Here is a 19,119-nt window from a genome sequence, read left to right on the forward strand (position 1 = left end):
ACGAAAAATCACTTTTACTTTGTTTAGTGAGGATCCTTCCTATTTTGGATGAAAGGCTTCCCACATACGGCAGGAAAACCATGGATTTAATTGTTTCCTCGTCATCTTCTGCATTCCTTACGGACACCTTACATTTTATTTGTAGTGCCTTACGTATCTGTTGTGGAGAATACCCGTTCTCCTCAAAAACTCTCTTCAGATGTAAAAGTTCGTCTTCTAAACTACTTTCATCAGAAATGACGTGTGCTCGGTGTACCAAAGTTCTTAGAACACTACTCGTCTGCAAAGGATGGTGACAGCTATTTGCATGTAAATATAAGTCCGTATGGGTCGGTTTTCGATATACTGCATGACCCAAAGTGCCATCTTCTTTGCGCCGTACGAAGACATCCAAAAATGGAAGACATCCCTCCTTTTCCACTTCCATTTTAAACTGAATTTGTCCGTGGATGGAATTCAGATGGTTTAAGAAGTCGTGCAAATTTTTCCTCGCCATAGGGCCACACTACAAAGGTGTCAACGTACCTCCAAAAAACTGTAGGCTTCCAAATAGCAGACTCCAGGACCTTCTCCTCGAAGTCCTCCATAAATAAATTGGCCACCAAGGGTGACAAAGGACTACCCATGGCAACACCGTCAGTCTGTTCAAAAAATCGTTATTAAATAAAAAGTATGTGGAGGTCATCACATGGTGAAACAAAGCTAAAATCTCCTTATCAAAACTTTTTCCAATGAGATCTAATGATTCAGAGGGAGGTACCTTAGTAAATAGCGACACTACATCAAAGCTGACTAATAGATCAGAGGTGTTCAGTTTCAAAGATTTTAATTTGCCAATGAAATCTGCAGAGTTCCTTATACGATGATCACATTTTCCCACAAGCGGCCCCAATAGTGACGCCAGGTGCTTGGTACAATCATAGTTGGGAGAACCAATATTGCTCACGATAGGACGTAGAGGAACGTCTTTCTTATGGATCTTTGGGAGTCCATAAAGCCTTGGAGGCACTGCACCACTTGGTTTCAGTCTTCGTATGACTTCCGGTGGAAATGGGGAGGCATTCAAAAGCGACGCCGTCTTCCTTACTACCTTGTTGGTGGGGTCCTTACTGATCTTCCGGTACATACTATCATTCAGTAAGCTGTATATCTTATTATGATAGTCGTCACGTGACATTAAAACAGTGACATTACATTTTTCAGCAGGGAGAATCACCGTTTCGGTATCTTGGCGGAGCATACGTAGTGCAGTCCTCTCTGCCACAGATATATTGCTTGTTTGTGGGCGAGCCTTCATAGCAGCTCGACAAGTTTCGCGTCTTATTTCATCTGCAGAATCCCTAGAGAGTGGTCGGACAGCTTCTTCAACGGCACTGATGAATGCAGGTATAGGCAAAACCTTTGGCGTGGGTGCAAAATTCAGTCCTTTGCTTAAGACCATCATCGTAGCATCGTCCAAATCTCTACCCGTCATATTAATGACGGAGCGTCGAATGATACTTTCTTGCTGTGGAGATAGCTCAAGTCGGCTGACCTTTGCAGTCTGTCTTGATGTCGCTACCTCACAACCCAGTCTGATTTGGCCCATGTTGTACCATCTATCCAGTTCCAAGAGTTGCTGGGTAACTCCTGACATCTTCAGGTGCAGACGATGAAGTTCTTGAGAAACAAGATCCAGCTTCCTTCGTGTACATCGGATCATCTCCCTAACTCACCCAAGGACATGACACACATCCATACCCGAGGCAGGATTCGAACCTGCGACCGTAGCAGCACCGCAGTTCCGGACTGAAGCGCCGAGAACCGCTCGGCCACAGCGACCGGCGAAAATTTTCAGTAAGCTGATCATTGCACCGTCCTACCACTGAACAAAAATTTGCGACTCCACTATTTTTCCCCCTGGATCTACCTTCTTTTCGTGTTCATTGACTGGGCTAAGAGCAATAAGCCAGTTAGACCCAGAAGGCGGTAAATAGGCAAGCCGTCACGTTCTGTGCAGCACCTATTGGTAACGCAGGTCAGTTCTTCCCTTGACGTATTTGCGTTCGATTATCTTATCGATACCGTTCTGTCGTTTACTCTTACTCTGAAATCCTCTCCTCTTAACGGGCGGAAAACGCATTTTAGGCTTCCACTGTTAACGGCTCAGACCTGTATTGATAGTCGAAATGTACAAACCTTGATATTGCAGTCTACATCATCGTCCGTTACGCATCAATGGAAGTTTCTGCTCGTATACTGTAAGTTACAGGTGAAAATCATTTTGAGCGAAATGGAACATCGTTTTACGTACTAAGGTAGCGTGACATGGAGACTTGCAAGGTAAAGATATTATTTTCTGAAGCCACTTGACGTTACTTTTGTCAGCAGTAGTCAGTACTCAGCGAATGTGATAAGTGACTAGCTGTGTCCACGTTTTCGTACGACTTTCTTTAGTCTCATCGTTCTTGAGGAACATCTGCAGATGGGAAGTGCAAGCGTAGAAACGCCCTGAGGAGAACTGCATTATCCACTTAAACAATGTAGTACCTAACTATAACTGTCGGACTGGGTTTCTCACAAAAGGGAGGTGCTTCTTCTCAGAGATTCATTTGAGCAATCAGAAAAATTGCAGCATTCACGATACTAGCTGTACTTACTGTAAATATGTTAAATTTCAAAATAGACGACGTATGTTTTTGTACGAGTTGATGTAAGACATGTTCACATTCAGTAATCTTGGAGTTACTGACACTGTGCTATTGCACAAGTAGTACTGAATGTGCTCCTATAGATCAAGAAACAAGGCTGACGAATCACTAAGAAGCCTCCCTGTCGTTAAGAGAAACACTTGCTGTCATTATTCACAAGTAATTTAAACTTCAGACAACCTCTCGTGTCCAAAATTAACATCCTCAAAAATCAGGTCATCCCGTAGACGCCATGCCTAGCGAGGTGATTCTGGGATTAAGACAATGGACTCGCATTTGGGAGAATTGGGTTTTCCACGTTCTCGTTAAATCGCTTCCTGCAAAATCCACGAGAGTTCCTTTTTCAGAAGGGTTGGGTTCAAATGGCTCTCAGCACTATGAGACTTAACATCTGAGGTCATTAGTCCCCTAGAACTTAGAACTACTTAAGCCTAACTGACCTAAGGACACCACACACATCCATGCCCGAGGCAGGATTCGAACCTGCGACCGTAGCGGTCGCGCGGTTCCTGGCTGAAGCAACTAGAACCGCTCGGCCACACTGACCGGCTTTTCAGGAGGACACAATCTATTTCCTCCCCCAATTTTCCGCAGTCCGAACTTGAGCTCTGTGTCAAATGATTTCGTCTTCGATGGGAGTTAAACCCTAAATTTCCTTCCTTCCTTCCTTCCTTCCTTCCTTCCTTCTTTCCTTCCTTGCTTCGGACGCCATGCTTAGGGGACTCATCTGAAATGGAGAATTTCGTTGCAGTGGCGACTTTGTGAAAAACAGTACTCACAGTATTCAGTGAACGCCACATGGGGCAGTGGGCTAATCGCAGATCTGTATCGCAACACGACACGGTCACATCCCCGAAAAAGTTTGAAGAGAGTTATTGGCCGAAGACACTTGCGCTAACATGACAGTATCAGTGGCCTCAAGATTCTCTTCTGATGGGGTAATTCTGTTACATGTGCCAGTTTGTTCTCTTACGATGGTGACATGGTTGAGTGTGGGTGACACGGACAAAGATACGTCCCATATCGCAACCTTGAGACTGGGTACCATACCAAATCAGTAACTAAGCCGCAATCTCCCGTAGACTGATAACACATGAAGCGGTTGGCCATCTCGGTGTTACTGTAGAGGATCAGACTACATATAAGCACCGGTTTCACGTTTATTTCTTCCATCCTCAACTATACACAAAATACTAAACTGTAGTGCACTACACTACCACACCTCAACGTAGCTCCGTACACCTACTTACGTACTATGAGAATGACTATAAAGTGTTAGGCAGACGATAATTACCACAACTGAACCATATATTCAATCACGGAATGGATAATACATGGTGAGGGGAAGTGTTATACCAACAGCTTAGTACTTCATTTCACAGTATTGTGAAGGAAGGCAGGATACGAATATATGGGAAAGAATGTATTACAGTTGCAGTATAAAAAATAGAGATAAACAAGTTGTGGGAAATTAACTTTGAATAACTGATTGGAGCTAGAGCACAGAATAATACAGAAATAGCACAGCAGTGATTCAGAAAAAAAACAGGAGGGCAGTCGATGCTGTTTTCGCTCTGACAGTGTGTGTGGAGAAATCCAGACCAATCAGTGTTTTGTTGACTGGTCAAAACCTTTCATACGTCATGAAAAAAGGACATAGCTCAAGCCTTAATCGAGAAGAGTGCAAAGGGATAGTAAAGAACTCACAGATCAAATTATGAAAGATAAAGGTAGCAGACAAGGAAACTCATTAAGCCAGTTACTGTTCACAATAATAATGGGTCATATCGCTGATGCAGTGAGAAACAAACTAGGATAAAAAATGGGAAATAGTGGTAAACATGTGTTAAGCTCATGAAGCTATATTGATACCAAATAGCAATATAATCCCAAAATCCTTTCTAGAAAATCAGATTATGGTATTAACAAAATCATTTGTAAGATGTAAATTAGATGCTGTGTCAGTTGTTCAAATGATGACTTCTCTGGTGTGTTACCATCAGCCGTAGAGACTCAGCTATGAAAGTGGAAAAGAAAGTGATAAAGCACTAAGTGTAACAGGAGGCTTCCAAAAAACTCTGTAGAGAAATAAATTTAAAACAACTGAGGGTAAAATAAAAATACATAACAAAATGGTGAATACTGTTGCGACATTGCAGCCGAAAGTAGAGCGCAAACGAAAAAGATGAAATCCAAGTTAACAGCAATGGAAATGAAGGTACGAAGACAGATGCAAGAGTACAAATGTATCTCTAGGGAATCAGCGTTTTACTCCAACGTATACTTAAAATTCTAATGTAATGTAAGTTACGTATCTTTATTCCTTCTGAAGAAGATAGCCCTAGTGTCACTGAAACGTGGTCAAGGCTTCTTACAATCAACTTTATGTAACCGATTGCCTGGGAACGTCATTTATTGAAAGTTTATTTACGGTTTCTACTGTGAGCCATGTTCAAAATTGCGCGATCGGTGTAGAGCACACTATAAAAGTAAATGAATCAAAACAAGGAAAAAATGGAAGGATCATATTGAAAGGATGGTCCCCCCAAGACAAAATTTGTAAAGCCGGGCGACCGTAAGGGAAACGACTGCCCGGAAGAACGTGTAAGAGACGATACAGGAGTACATCCACGAACGAGACCGACAAACAGGGGAAACCGTAGTAAGCAGAAGAAGAAAAAGGTGAAGAACAGGAGGAATGACCTACGATAAACAATTGCTTGTAAGTAGCCAACTTACTATCTGTAAAGGGTCAATAACCAGTGATCGGAAGAAAGTCTTACTTTCTGGGCTGAAAAATAGTTCTTAAAATTTCCTATGTGGTTTTCGTAAGATATACAGCTTCTTTCTTAAGGTGTCCGCTTTACATCTACTCACAGTGTCCTATCAATCAGACAGACTTGTAGCCATATGCGCCTTTCACTGTTATGTACGATCGATGTCCACTGTTTGTTTTACACAACTGGCCATTAAAATTGCTACACCACGAAGATGACGTGCTACAGAACCGACAGGAAGAACATGTTGTCATATGCAAACCATTAGCTTTTCAGAGCATTCACACAAGGTTGGCGCCGGTGGTGACACCTACAACGTGCTGACATGAGGAAAGTTTCCAACCGATTTCTCGTACACAAACAGCAGATCACCAGCGTTGCCTGGTGAAACGTTGTGATGCCTCGTGTAAGGAGGAGAAATGCGTACCATCACGTTTCCGACTTTGATACAGGTCGGATTGTAGCCTATCGCGATTGCGGTTTATCGTATCGCGACATTGCTGCTGACGTTGGTCGAGATCCGATGATTGTTAGCAGAATATTAAATCGGTGGATCCCGGAGGGTAATACGGAACGCCGTGCTGGATCCCAACGGCCTCGTATTACTAGCAGTCGAGATGTCAGGCATCTTATCTCCATCACTGTACCGGATCGTGCAGCCACGTCTCGAACCCTGAGTCGACAGATGGGGACGTTTGCAAGACGACAACCATCTGCTAGAACAGTTAGACGACGTTTGCAGCACCATGGGCTATCAGCTCGGAGACCATGGCTGTGGTTATCCTTGACGGTGCATCAGAAAGGAGCGCCTGGGATCATGTACTCAATGACGAACCTGTGTGCACGAATGGCGAAACGTCATTTTTTCGGATGAATCCAGGTTCTGTTTACAGCATTATGATGGTCGCATGCATGTTTGGCGACATCGCGGTGAACGCACATTGGAAGAGTGTATTTGTCATCGCCGTACGGGCGTATCACCCGACGTGGTGGTATGGGGTGCCATTGGTTACACTTCTAGGTCACCTCTTGTTCGCATTGACGGCACTTTGAACAGTGGACGTTACATTTCAGATGTGTTACGACCGGTGGCTCTACCCTTCATTCGATCCCTGCGTAACCCTACATTTCAGCAGGATAATCTACGACCGTATGTTGCAGGTTCTGTACGGGTCCTTCTGGATACAGAAAATGTTAGACTGCTGCCCTGGCCAGCACATTCTCCAGATCTCTCACCAATTGAAGACTTCTGGTCATTAGTGGGCGAGCAACTGGCTCGTCACAATACGCCAGACACTACACTTGATGAACTGTGGTATCGTGTTGAAGCTGCATGGGCAGCTGTACCTGTACACGCCATCCAAGCTCTGTTTGACCCGACCCAATGCCCATGCGTGTCAAGGCCGTTATTACGGCCAGAGGTGGTTGTTCTGGTTACTGATTTCTCGGGATCCATGCACCAAAATTGTGTGAAATTGTAATCACATGTCAGTTCCAGTATAATATATTTGGCCAACGAATACCCGTTTATCATCTGCATTTCTTCTTGGTGTAGCAGTTCTAGTGGCCAGAAGTGTACCTGATGACTTCAATTACACACACTAAGAATAAAAAACGGCGCGCCACGAAGTAACTATCCAAACAGGACAGAAATCGGAAGATGTGATGTACATATACAAACAAATGCCCACAGTTTAAGAAAAATTACATGATTTATTCAGGAGAAAGAGCTTTACAAATTTAGGAAGTCAATAATGTGTTAGCCCACGTCTGGTCCTTATGTTAGCATTTATTTGGCTTTGCGTTGATTGATAGTTGCTGGATACCTTTCTGAGAGATACTGTGCCCAAATGCTGTCAACTCGTGCGTTGGATCGTCACAGTCCCGAGATGCTTGGAGGGACTTGTCCATATTTCTCAGAAAGTTGTCAGTTTGGGAGAGATGCTGCTACCTTGTTGGCCAATGTAGAATTTGGCAGGCATGTATACAAGCAGTAGAAACTCCCGCTGTGTTCTAGGCATTATCTCGCTGAAATGTAGCACCAGATTAGCCTGCCGTGAAGGGCAACAAAATGGGACGTAGAATGTCGTGAACAAATCCCTGTGCTGTAAGGGTGCCGCGGGTGTCAACCAAAATGGCTCTGCTAAGAATTGAAATGGCACCCCAGACCATTGTCTGGCTGTACGGCAGCCGACATTCAGGTTTTTCTCCAGACGGTGTCGGGGCGTCTCCAGACGTATCTTCGCTGATTATCGGGGCGTATTTCGAAGCGGGACTCACCACTGAAGACAGTTACGTTCCAGTCAATGAGAATCCAGGCCGAAGAGGTGTGTGGAGACAACCCGGACAGCACTGGGATGCAACCCGACTGTCGCCCACCGTAGGCCCGACAGTCAGACATAACGGTATGGACCCCTTTGATTGTAATCTTCTGCACCCTTACAGCACAACGGTACGTCGACGATACTCTACGCACCGTTTACATTTCAGCACGATACTGCCCGCCCGCACACGGCGAGAGCTTTAGTACTTGTCCTCGTACTTGCCAAATCCTACCTCAGCCATCTAGGTTGCCGAGTCCCTCCCCAATTGGGAACGTTTGGAGCATTATGGGCAGAGTCCTGCAACCATCTCGGGATTCTGATGATTTAAAACGTGAAATGAACAGAATTCGGCTCTATATCAGGATGGCATCCAGCAACTGTCAATCAGTGCCAAGCCGAATAACTGGTTCCTAAAGAAACTTCCTGGCAGATTAAAACTGTGTGCCGGACCGAGACTCTAACACGGACCTTCGCCCCGTAGGAGAGTTTCTGTAAAGTTTGGAAGGTAGGAGACGAGGTACTGGCGGAAGTAAAGCTGTGAGGGCGGGGCGTGAGTCGTGCTTGGGTAGCTCAGTTGGTAAAGCACTTGCCCGCGGAAGGGAAAAGTCCCGAGTTCGAGTCTCGGTCTGGCACACAGTTTTAATTTGCCAGCATGTTTCACACCAGCGGCACACTCCGCTGCAGAGTGAAAATCTCATTCTGGTTCCTTAAGGTCCGGTCGTGAACCAACACGTTATTGACTTGCTCAATCCGTGAAACTCTTCTGAATAAATCATCCAATTTTTCTGAAAAAGTAATTATTTGTTTGTCTGTTCATATGCATCACATCTACAGATTTCCATCCCATTCGGTTCATTCCTTCGTTGTGCTTCGTTTCTGTCTTAGTGTACTTCAGCAGTGCTACTATTGCTCTACGCTGTGGCTTTCATATCGTCTAATCGCTGTACTGTCCTTTAAACTCAAAAATAACCGACAACTGTATAGCCGGCAGCGATCCTCTGACCTCATCTTCAACCAACTAAATTACCCCACTGGTGTGATTTTATTTCATTACAGCGTAATCTAGCGTTAAGAGTGTAGTAACTTTGATCCTCCGTTGTAATCGTTGACTGGCGTGGCGCGAGAATTTCTTTAACGGAAGAACGAATTCAATTTGGTATTAAAGGCAACGTCTTATCCTCAAGGTGAACTACCTAAGTCGGCAGCTTGCTTCGTGACTGACCGTGGGGCCTTAATTCGTTACTAGTACACTCCACAGACCGCATAATTTTTCTATCTAACATAAGTTCCTTGTAGCTTTCGTTACTGAGCAGGAAACTGTATTAATTTATCCTCAACGGCATATCATTAAGCTAAGACATCCTTTACTGTCCAGTTAAGCTATTGACGACTTATCACTGGAAACAGTACCAACCGTAAAATAACGGGGAGAAACTGCCGGAACGAACTAATGTGATCTGTTTTAAGGCGTATGTCAAATACTATCCCTGTTCCTATTGAAAAATGCCTTGTTGTCAACTACCGGTTAGGTTCGTTGAACATCTTCGTGTGACTGGTTCCCAGGGTTTCAGGGGTGCTTTGGTACACACGCGAACAGTATCAATAGTATGTGGATTTATGCATGGCCATAATGATAAATACTAAAAAGTACAAACACCGTTAAAGGAAACTGAAAAATCTCTAAATCGAAATGACCCAAATAATCATCACCTGTGGCCACAAACAAGTGCCAAACCACACTTCGTATGCGTGTATGTTGTGGAAAACACGAAGTAGTATGCATAGAATGGGATGATGGCATAAAAAGTAGTTGTCATAAAAACGGATGCCAGGCTGAGATTCTTCAGAAGAATCTTATTCATCCACGAAATTAGTGGCTTAAGCAATCGTTCCACCGATTCTTGAGCACTGACCTCCACTGTGGGACTCTTATCAGGCTGAATTAACTGGAAATATAGAGAAGCCTCAAAGAAGAGGAGCGCGCTTCGTCACGGAATAGCTTAGTATGCGCGAGACGGTTGTGTATGCCCGGATCGTACCATTCTACTGACAGACGTCGGAGCTAATGTCTTGCTGCATCAGTTATTTCCGCATCATCCACGTACTCCTTCTTGCAGAGTGCATCCTTCATTGAGTCACACAGATGGAAACTGGAAGGTGCGAGATCTGGGCTGTAGAGCGAATGAGGAATAACGGTCTAATGAAGTTTTCAGAGTTCCTCCCTGACGTGCAGGCTTGCCTGAGGCCTTATGTTGTCATAGAAAAGAAGTTGGTTTGCATTTTTGTGACGACGAACAACTGAAGTCGTTCCTTCAGTTTCCTGACGGTAGAACACCTGAATTAATTAAAATGGCTCTGCGCACTGTGGGACTTAACATCTGAGATCATCAGTCCCCTAGAACTTAAAACTGCTTAAACCTAACTAACCTAAGGACATCACACATCCGTGCCCCAGGCAGGATTCGAACCTGCGACTGTAGCAGTCACGCGGTTCCGGACTGAAGCGCCTAGAAACGCTCGGCCACAGCGGCCGCCCTAAATTAATCGTTGCACCGCGAGGGAGGAGATCAAACAGAATAAACACCTCCCCCCCCCCCCCCCCACACACACACACAGTGCCGGAAGACCGTAGCCATGAATTTACCGGCAGAGGGTGCAGCTTTGAACTGTTTTTTAACGTCCTGTCGACATCGAGGTCATTATAGATGGAGTGCAAGCTCGGATTGTGTCAAGGATGGGGAAGGAAATCGGCTCTGCCGTTTCAACGGAACCACCCCGGAATTTGCCTGCAGCGATTTAGGAAAGTTAGGAAAAACGAATGTCTGGATGGCCGTATCCAGTGTGCTAACCACTGCGCCACGTCGCTCGATTTCTTCGGAGGAGAGGTGGTGTGGCACCACTCCATGGATCACCGTTTTGTTACCAGTTTAGAGTGACGGGCCCAGGTTTCTTCGCCTGTGACGATATTCGACAAACAAATTGTACAATCAGCCTTATAACATGCAAGCAATTCCGCAGAGATGGTCCTTAACTGCTGTTATGCTCTTCCGTTAGGTGGTGAGGAACCCAGTGGGCATACGAGTACTGCAGCTGATGGACGAATGTGTCAGCACTACCAACAGATACGTCCAGTTGTGCTGCGAGCTGTCGGTCTGTGTTCCGACGATCACCTGGAATGAACATGTTCCAACATTCTGTGAGTGACGCCTATGTGCGGGAGATCGGACAGGTTTGCGCGACCTTACCGCGATGATGACAGACGCCTCGCCCAACGGCACGTCGTGCTTTTGTTACTACTAGGTCTTCTAGACATTCTGTAGGCGTCTATGAAAATAAGAGATGCTCAGGTTTTACGCAAAAAGGTACTCAGTGACAATTCTCTTTGAAACGCATCTCCGTCACAGACGCTATTTGAAAACTACGTATAGCACCGTCATCAATCGTAACTTCGTGAAACAGTAGGGACTGAATCGTGAGTATTCCATTATGTTCCACAACAAATTCCGCAGTTTTAATCGAAACCGGCCTAGAAAGAATTGAGTTGCATTACTTATTGAAAGGCCCTCGTACTATGCTGTTAAAACTTGCTTGACTTACTCCTTCGAAGCGAGACAGCGTGAGGCTCACACAATATAGCTGTTTACCGTCTTTCACGTGGTTATTAATAAGTGGCATGCCACGATCTTAAGGAACTGGAATTTAGGTCTGCGGTTGTGTGAGTTATCTTTCTTTCGTGAAATTTTTGCTGTACTCTGAACATTTAATAAACCCAGAGCTACAGCATTAATTGTGAAAATACAGTCTTAAAGGCTATTGCAACAAGTTTCAAGATGTCTTTAGTAAAATACCGTCCAAGCCTCGACTGAAATACGTCATAAGTTCTAGGACACAGAACTTAAGTCGGTGGAAAAACAATACATTAGTGCAAGAAATTCCGTAACTACCAGCGCTAGGGCGTAAGCAGGACCTGAGCCACGAAATGGGACTTTAATTCGTATTAGTTTCGTCTTGACTGCCAACATAGTTCTTATTTCATTTGGTTCTGAATACACTTGCTAATAGTGAATATCCATCACATACTCAGCCTTTATTCAAACCGATGCTGAATTAAGAGATCTGTCTGTTGGTGCAAGATATGACCTCGAGCTGAGATGATTTTTTTTTTTCCCCTAAGGGAGGAGAGGAAAAGAGGGAAGGGAGGCAGCTGCCCCCCCCCCCCCCCTTTCCTGTCCATATCCCACCCAAACATGAAATACGCTTCTCATTCATGCTACAGTGATTTTATCAGGCGTTTTGAAAACAGAACTGTGCTTACAAGACAAAAATTTTTTTTCTTTCATTTCCATTTAACTCATATCAGCGTTGCGCAACTAAGCTTAAACGTCTTGCGAAAGAAGTACGGCGGCAAACTAAGGACTTCGTTGTTTTAGACGACTTTGTTTTCACCAATGTTTCAAAAATGAAAAGACTGAATCAAAACACTGTGGTACACTTAGCTAACTGGACATCCTGTAACTTTGGGGGTTGGTCTTAGAAGTTTCCATCAAAGCTTCTCAGTGTGTTTAGTTCAGACGTACATTGACAGCAAGCTTCTCTCAACCAGCCCTCTCCCCCGTCTAATCTTCCCATCTAATAGTTCACATATTCTACAACTCTTGTAGATTTTGTAACGGTATTCGAAACAGGCCAAAAGCTGTTTAAGCTATTCTTGTCTGAATGTGGCTTACGGACAAAGTTTCGGTAATCGATTACGTGTATTCGTAGTCCGTGAAAGACCGGCAGAGTTTGCGGAATAAATTCAAATCTAGGTTCGATTTCCAGTTACGTACATAGATTAACTCGTCACAAATGTTCGGAGAAGTAGTTTCTACCGCGCTGCAGCGCGGAGGTAAATTGTAATTGTTTACTACATAAACTCTGTTGGCATCACAGCTCAGAGGCTCTGGCTAGTTCGTATATGGGTCTGATTTAATTATCCTAAAAGGAAAAAGATAGAGTACTGAGAGTATTGTTAACCAGAAACAACAAGGTTTAAGAAATCCACCTACTGGTGAAGGCAACATTAGTATAATTCAGCATGTTCCATCTTGCAGGAACTAAGGAAAAATAAGTTAGCAAACTAGCTCGTTAAGCTGTTGTTCATACTTGCCGAAAAAATATCGATGGTGTTCGATGTCATATAGAAGCATTAGCTTATTTTAGTAATGGTTTAACACCCTAAGACTGCGGTGCTCAAATCCCAAAACGAATCAGTTAAGTCAGTCAGCGTGGCCGCAAATGTGAGACGACGCTTCACAATCGAACGAGGTATGTTATGTCTGTCCATCGTTGTTGGGAGCCTCCAGGTGATTGAAATACATTGCTTCACGATCAGCATAGTTGTTAACTGAGCCGGTGACGTCCTCGTCTATTATGAATGAAATAAATCGTCTTAGCTCAGTCATAAGTTGCATTGCGAAGTGTCTTTTTTTTCTTTCATTTCTTGATGGTGAATGGTTTTGGATAGCTGTGTCCATTTTCAAATTATCCGAATCGTAAGTGTGACAAATACAGGCGACAGCCTGCTTACAAAAGTTGCCCCTGCAGTGATGGTGAAAGTGGCATTTTGGACGACTCAGCAACAGTAAATAGACCATATAGGACTGACATTCGAGAACTCGATAGCGCCGCTTTGATCTACGCTGCAAGGGCAGTTTTTGTACATAGGCTATCGCCAGTATTTGTCACATTTACAATACGTATGGTTTGTAAATGGACGCAGGTTTGCGAAACTAGTCACCATCAAGAAATAAGAACAGAAGAAATTTCTCAGTGCAACTTACGATGGAGCTACAACATTTGTTTCAGTTATAAGACAAGTTGCGGATCTATTTTTCACTTACAGCATGCTGAAAGTTCGTCGTCGTCATGACTGAAATTGAGCACTTCAAAGCTAGCGTATCTTCGTACAATCCGCAACCTATTCACTATAAATGAATAAAACGTCCTCGGTTTTCCAGCCCCGTCAGTTCGAATAAAATCGTCGAGCTTTCGATGGCCATCTCCACCATCGTCGTCAGGAGATCACTGACTGCCGGAGCTGCTAAGGTTTCTCGCTTATATAGGCATGATATCATCAGCACTATAAACGCCAAAACTCACTGTCGTCAACCCGGCACACTTGCATTGATTTGAATCTAATGCGAAAATGCGTTCTCTCATACAGAACATAGAAAGTTCTTACACAATGCTTCCACACTCCAGAAACTGGCTCGTCATACAATAATACACTTCTAACTGTGCCATGTCCCTGAAGATGGAATAACCACTTTCTGAGTAATTCGGTAGAGTTGGCAGTGCAACAATAACACATACCCTCAGCACGAAAGCAATTAATATTTTAAAGAATTAGTAATACAATGCGCTCTTGTGCTCATATTGAAACAGGCGACGGTGCGTGGCGCAATATAAGAAACCTCAGTATGATCGAATCAGTGCCAAGAGCGATAGGTTCCCAAAGTTAGGTGAATGTGAGAAACCAGGGAATACGAAGAAAAGACACTTCAGATCATGACTGTTTCAGAGCAACAGTCGTGAATTCTGCAGCGTTCTGAGATTAATATCAGTTGTTGCAAAATGAGTAAATGAACGCAGTGCTTAAAGAGTGTTTGAGACCAATCTGAGTAAAAACGGAAACGAACATCAATTAGATTTTTAAGTGTAGCCTCGTGTGTTTCTTTGTTAGACAGTTATGGTAATTTTTCATTGTTTATCGTCATACTACATCTAAACTCCGCAAGTCGTCAAATGGTGTGGCGAAAGGTACATTTTGTACAATCGCCCCCCTTCCATCTTTTCGGGCGGAGGAAAAGAATGTTGGTAATTCTACGTATGAGATAGACTCTAATTTTACCTTCATGAACTTCGCGCGAGTTATATGTAGGAGAAACCAATATGACGGTTGTCTTTTTCAGGAACGTTAGCTCTCGGAATTTTAACTGTACGTAAAACCATGATGCATATCGCTTATATTGAAGGCTCTCACGTTGGAGTTCGAATCGACCTGTGATGAAGCGCGCTGCTCTTATTTCAAACTTCATTTCCCTTATCAACATACTGGGTACATGTCCCTGGAGGAGGAGATAAGTGTTTAACGTCCCGTCGACAACGAGGTCATTAGAGACGGAGCGCAAGCTCGGGTGAGGGGAGGATGGGGAAGGAAATCGGCCGTGCCCTTTCAAAGGAACCATCCCGGCATTTGCCTGAAGCGATTTAGGGAAATCACGGAAAACCTAAATCAGGATGGCTGGAGACGGGATTGAACTGTCGTCCTCCCGAATGCGAGTCCAGTGTGCTAACCACTGCGCCACCTTGCTCGGTGCATGTCCCTGATTAACGAACAATATTCACATATTGGTAGAACGAGGGTATTGTAAGCTACCTAATTCATGGACGAATTACATTAGCTGAGGATCCTTCCAGTGAATCGCAGTCTGGCATCTGCCTTAGTTGCGATTAGTTTCATGTGTCGTTCCACTTCAGATCGCTCCGTATGCATACTCTATAGTGTTGGATTTGAATGGGCTGGTTGTTTAGATCTTTTTATTAATGTTTTTTAAATATATTTTTTGTCATATGTCATCACATTAAAGCGCATACAGTTTTCAATGGCTCTGAGCACTATGGGACTTAACACCTGTGGTCATCAGTCCCCTAGAACTTAGAACTAATTAAAACTAACTAACCTAACGACATCACACACGTCCATGCCCGAGGCAGGATTCGAACCTGCGACCATAGCGGTCGCTCGGCTACAGACTGTAGCGCCTAGAACCGCACTGCCACTATATATATCATACAACTAGAAGACGAGTAAGGACAACATTACATCAATACACATCGGAAAACATTAGTGGAGTTATCTTCTACAAGTATGGGTGTATGCTTTAAAAACAAAAATAAAAGTAATCGGGTTTCGAAAACGGGGTGCAAAATTAACAAGCCGCGACGCTAACCATTGTGCCACCATTTCGTTGGAAAATATCGCGTGATGAAAGTCACATAAAATACCTCATAAATTCGACTGTCGTTTCTTCATAAACGGTCGTGCATCTACGGATTAGCCGAGACACATGTTCGCTTATTTTGGCCCCTCTTCCACTAATCCAAGTTTCTGGAAAATCGGGTTATGGCAGTCGGCGTGTTTTGCTCGCTCGTTCCAGTTTCTTGCTTGCTGGCCGTCAACCAACTACCACTCCCCTTTTTCAGCACCTCCAGAGGTTGGCCAGACGGGTGCTGACATCGATACCCGCGTGCTGCAAGTATCCTCTCGCTTAACGCGCCACCACAAAACGCCAGAAAACTCGGCACAACAGGCGGGAAGTACAAACGTGTGGCCATGCACGGCACAACTCCTTTATAGTTAACGAATGTGATTGCTTCGTGTAATAACTCGATAATGGGACTTAGTGGGTGTTAAGTGTGCAATACGTTACATTTATGGTCGGCCGCGGTGGTCTAACGGTTCTAGGCGCTCAGTCCGGAGCCGCGCGACTGCTACGGTCGCAGGTTCGAATCCTGTCTCGGGCATGGATGTGTGTGATGTCCTAAGGTTAGTTAGGTTTAAGTAGTTCTAAGTTATAGGGGACTGATGACTATAGATGTTAAGTCCCATAGTGCTCAGAGCCATTGGAACCATTTTTTCGATACATTTATGTTGACGGTCAATTACCAATCCTGTCACCAAGTGTCGACCCCTTCTGGTCGTGCTGCATTTCACTAACATTCTCAAGGATAGTGACTTCTTTGCAAACATCGATACGCCTCAATATATTTTCGAAGTTATCCGTTAGGTCATTTGTAAACATTGTGAAAAGTGATTGTCTTAAAACACTACCCCGAAATACGCCCGGCCTTACTTTTACGTCTTAAGATTCTCTCCAGTAGGGATAGTAATAATTTATAATACCCATATCCCGGTATTACGTTCTCCAATCGGAGCAGACATTTTATACATACTCACAGGAGCTTTGCTCACCCCTTGACGGGAAATTACATCACATGTAGCAAATATGACCATGAACGAGAAGACAAGCACAGAAAAAAGGATGGACAAAAATTTTTAAGTTGCCCACTTTATTCGAAAGTACAAACAACCTCTTCGTTTCTGAAAACCAAATGTTTGGACTCCGACCTGTCAGATATTCAAGACATTTAATCCCGTGCAGTCAAGGAAACGCTTCCTTCAGGGGCCCATAATCTTAGTTGTAAAAATATAGCTACACCGTAATGCTGAGTGTGATTCCGTTTCTAATATCGTAGTCAATTAAGTTTAATCATTAGAAATGAATGTACGTTACAAATATGCGTACTAAACCTATTCGTACTGCCTGAATACTACTAAGACAATGTTCTTAATTTAGTACGAGAGAGGAGGGGGGACAATATTAGCCATCAACGAGTAAAACACTGTAATTACATGAGCAGAAAGCTTACTCCCACATAGAAAGCAAAGTTTCACCAAGTGGCCTCAGCAGAAATTACATACGTAATAGAAAAGCGTAGTCAACCAAAAGATTTCACTGTAACCGAACATTGGAAATTTCTTTCTCAGACCCATGTCAAGCTAACTCCGTGGAAACACTTTCACTTTCGGTTGAGCTCACTTTCAAAAGGGATAGAAGGAATTAGTGACAACCTTCCAGAATTTAAGGTAAATTGTGTCAAAAGATGTCAGAATAGCGATACTAGAGGATTGATTCGAGCATTACGTTCGTGAGAAATGTGCTGAGGGGAAAACAGTATTGAGCAAAAACTTCAGTAGACGCCGAAGGTTAGGCCTTCTTTGATTACTCAGTAGAGTGACGTTCAAGATGGAAAGTGAAGGTGGGACGGAAAAGGGATAGAAATACTGAAATAAGACAAACCACTCGATCGACACTGAAAAATGTAGGGAGCATTTGAGTTATTATATCGGTATGTAAATGGAAGGGAGGGAAAGGAAAAACGCACAGCGTGCTCCTTTGGAAAACCTCGAAGCAGTCCCTAAACACTGATCGTATGCGTCAGGTGAAGCGTCATGAAGCTCAGAAACACGTTGCTAAGAGCTCCGAAATTTAAAACAGAGGTTTAGAGTAAGTGCAGATGTGTAACTTCAACATATAACACGAATACTTCGTGTTCGAAAGAACGTAACTGCTAATAATGCATTATTGTTCGTTAGTCCGTTTGAGACGCATTTGTCGCAAACCTAACAAATGTGTTTAGTGTATCTGGGATTGTAAAACAGTTAAGATCCTTAGACGCCAGGAAGGCATCTGGCCCAGACGGTATTCCCGTAAGATTATATGTTGACTATGCTACAAATATAGCACCATTCTTATCCATCATCTATCTGAGATCATTGGAACAGCGGAAAGTTCCACGGGACTGGAAAAAGGCCCAGGTCATAGCTATCTATTTAGACTGTAAGCCGATGATGCTGTAGTCTACAGGAAAGTAGTATCACACGAAAGTTATGAATGAGGATTTGCAGAAAATAAATGTGTGGTGTAATGACTAGCAGTTACCTCTCAATATTAGTAAGTGTAACCTACTGCGTATAACAAAGCGAAAATGCCCATTAATGTAAGAGTATAAAATAAATGCCCAGTCTTTGGAACATCTGTCAAGTATCTGGGTGTAACTGTTTGAAATGATCTCAAATGGAATGATCATATTACACAAGCAACAGGTAAGGCGAACTCTAGATTGCAGTTTATTAGATTGCAGTTTGTTGGTAGAATCCTGAAGCGATGCAGTCCTTCAACAAAGGAAATAGCTTACAATACGTTAGTTCGTCCAGTCTTCGCGTATTGTTCGTCTGTATGGGACCCTTAACAGTTGTGTCTGAATCAAGAGATTGAGAGGGTCCAAAGAAGAGCGGCAAGATTCTTGACTGGTACATTTAGCCATCGCGAGAGCGTTACAAATCTCACAGAAAGTTTGAAGTGGGACACACAATTGCAGATAGACGGCGCGCTAAACGGAAGGGGCTGCTCACTAAATTCCGAAATCCGATCTTCACCGAGGATGTAGAGCATATAGTATTACCTCAAATTTTCAAATCGCTCGAAGATCACCATTCAAAGATCAAGGAAGAAATTAGAGGTCGTACTGAGGCGTTCAGACAGCCGTTTTTTTCCCTCGTTCGATTGGAACAGAGGGGGTGGGAGATGGGGAGGTATGACTTTGGCGCGAATTGCGCACTCTGCCACACACCGCTTGGTGGCTAGCGGAGTATAGATGCGTCACTAAAACTTCCTGACAGAGTAAAACTCTCGGGACCTTCGCCTCTCGCTAACAAGTGTT

General features: G+C 43.7%; 1 protein-coding gene across 1 annotated transcript in view; it reads left to right on the top strand.

Annotated features, from left to right (window-relative positions):
* Positions 1–19,119, top strand: part of LOC126285385 (lysosome membrane protein 2-like) — a 330,549-nt gene that overhangs the window by 47,216 nt on the left and 264,214 nt on the right. The window lies entirely within an intron of this gene.

Source organism: Schistocerca gregaria, chromosome 8 (genome assembly GCF_023897955.1).
Source record: "Schistocerca gregaria isolate iqSchGreg1 chromosome 8, iqSchGreg1.2, whole genome shotgun sequence".
NCBI lineage: Eukaryota > Metazoa > Arthropoda > Insecta > Orthoptera > Acrididae > Schistocerca > Schistocerca gregaria.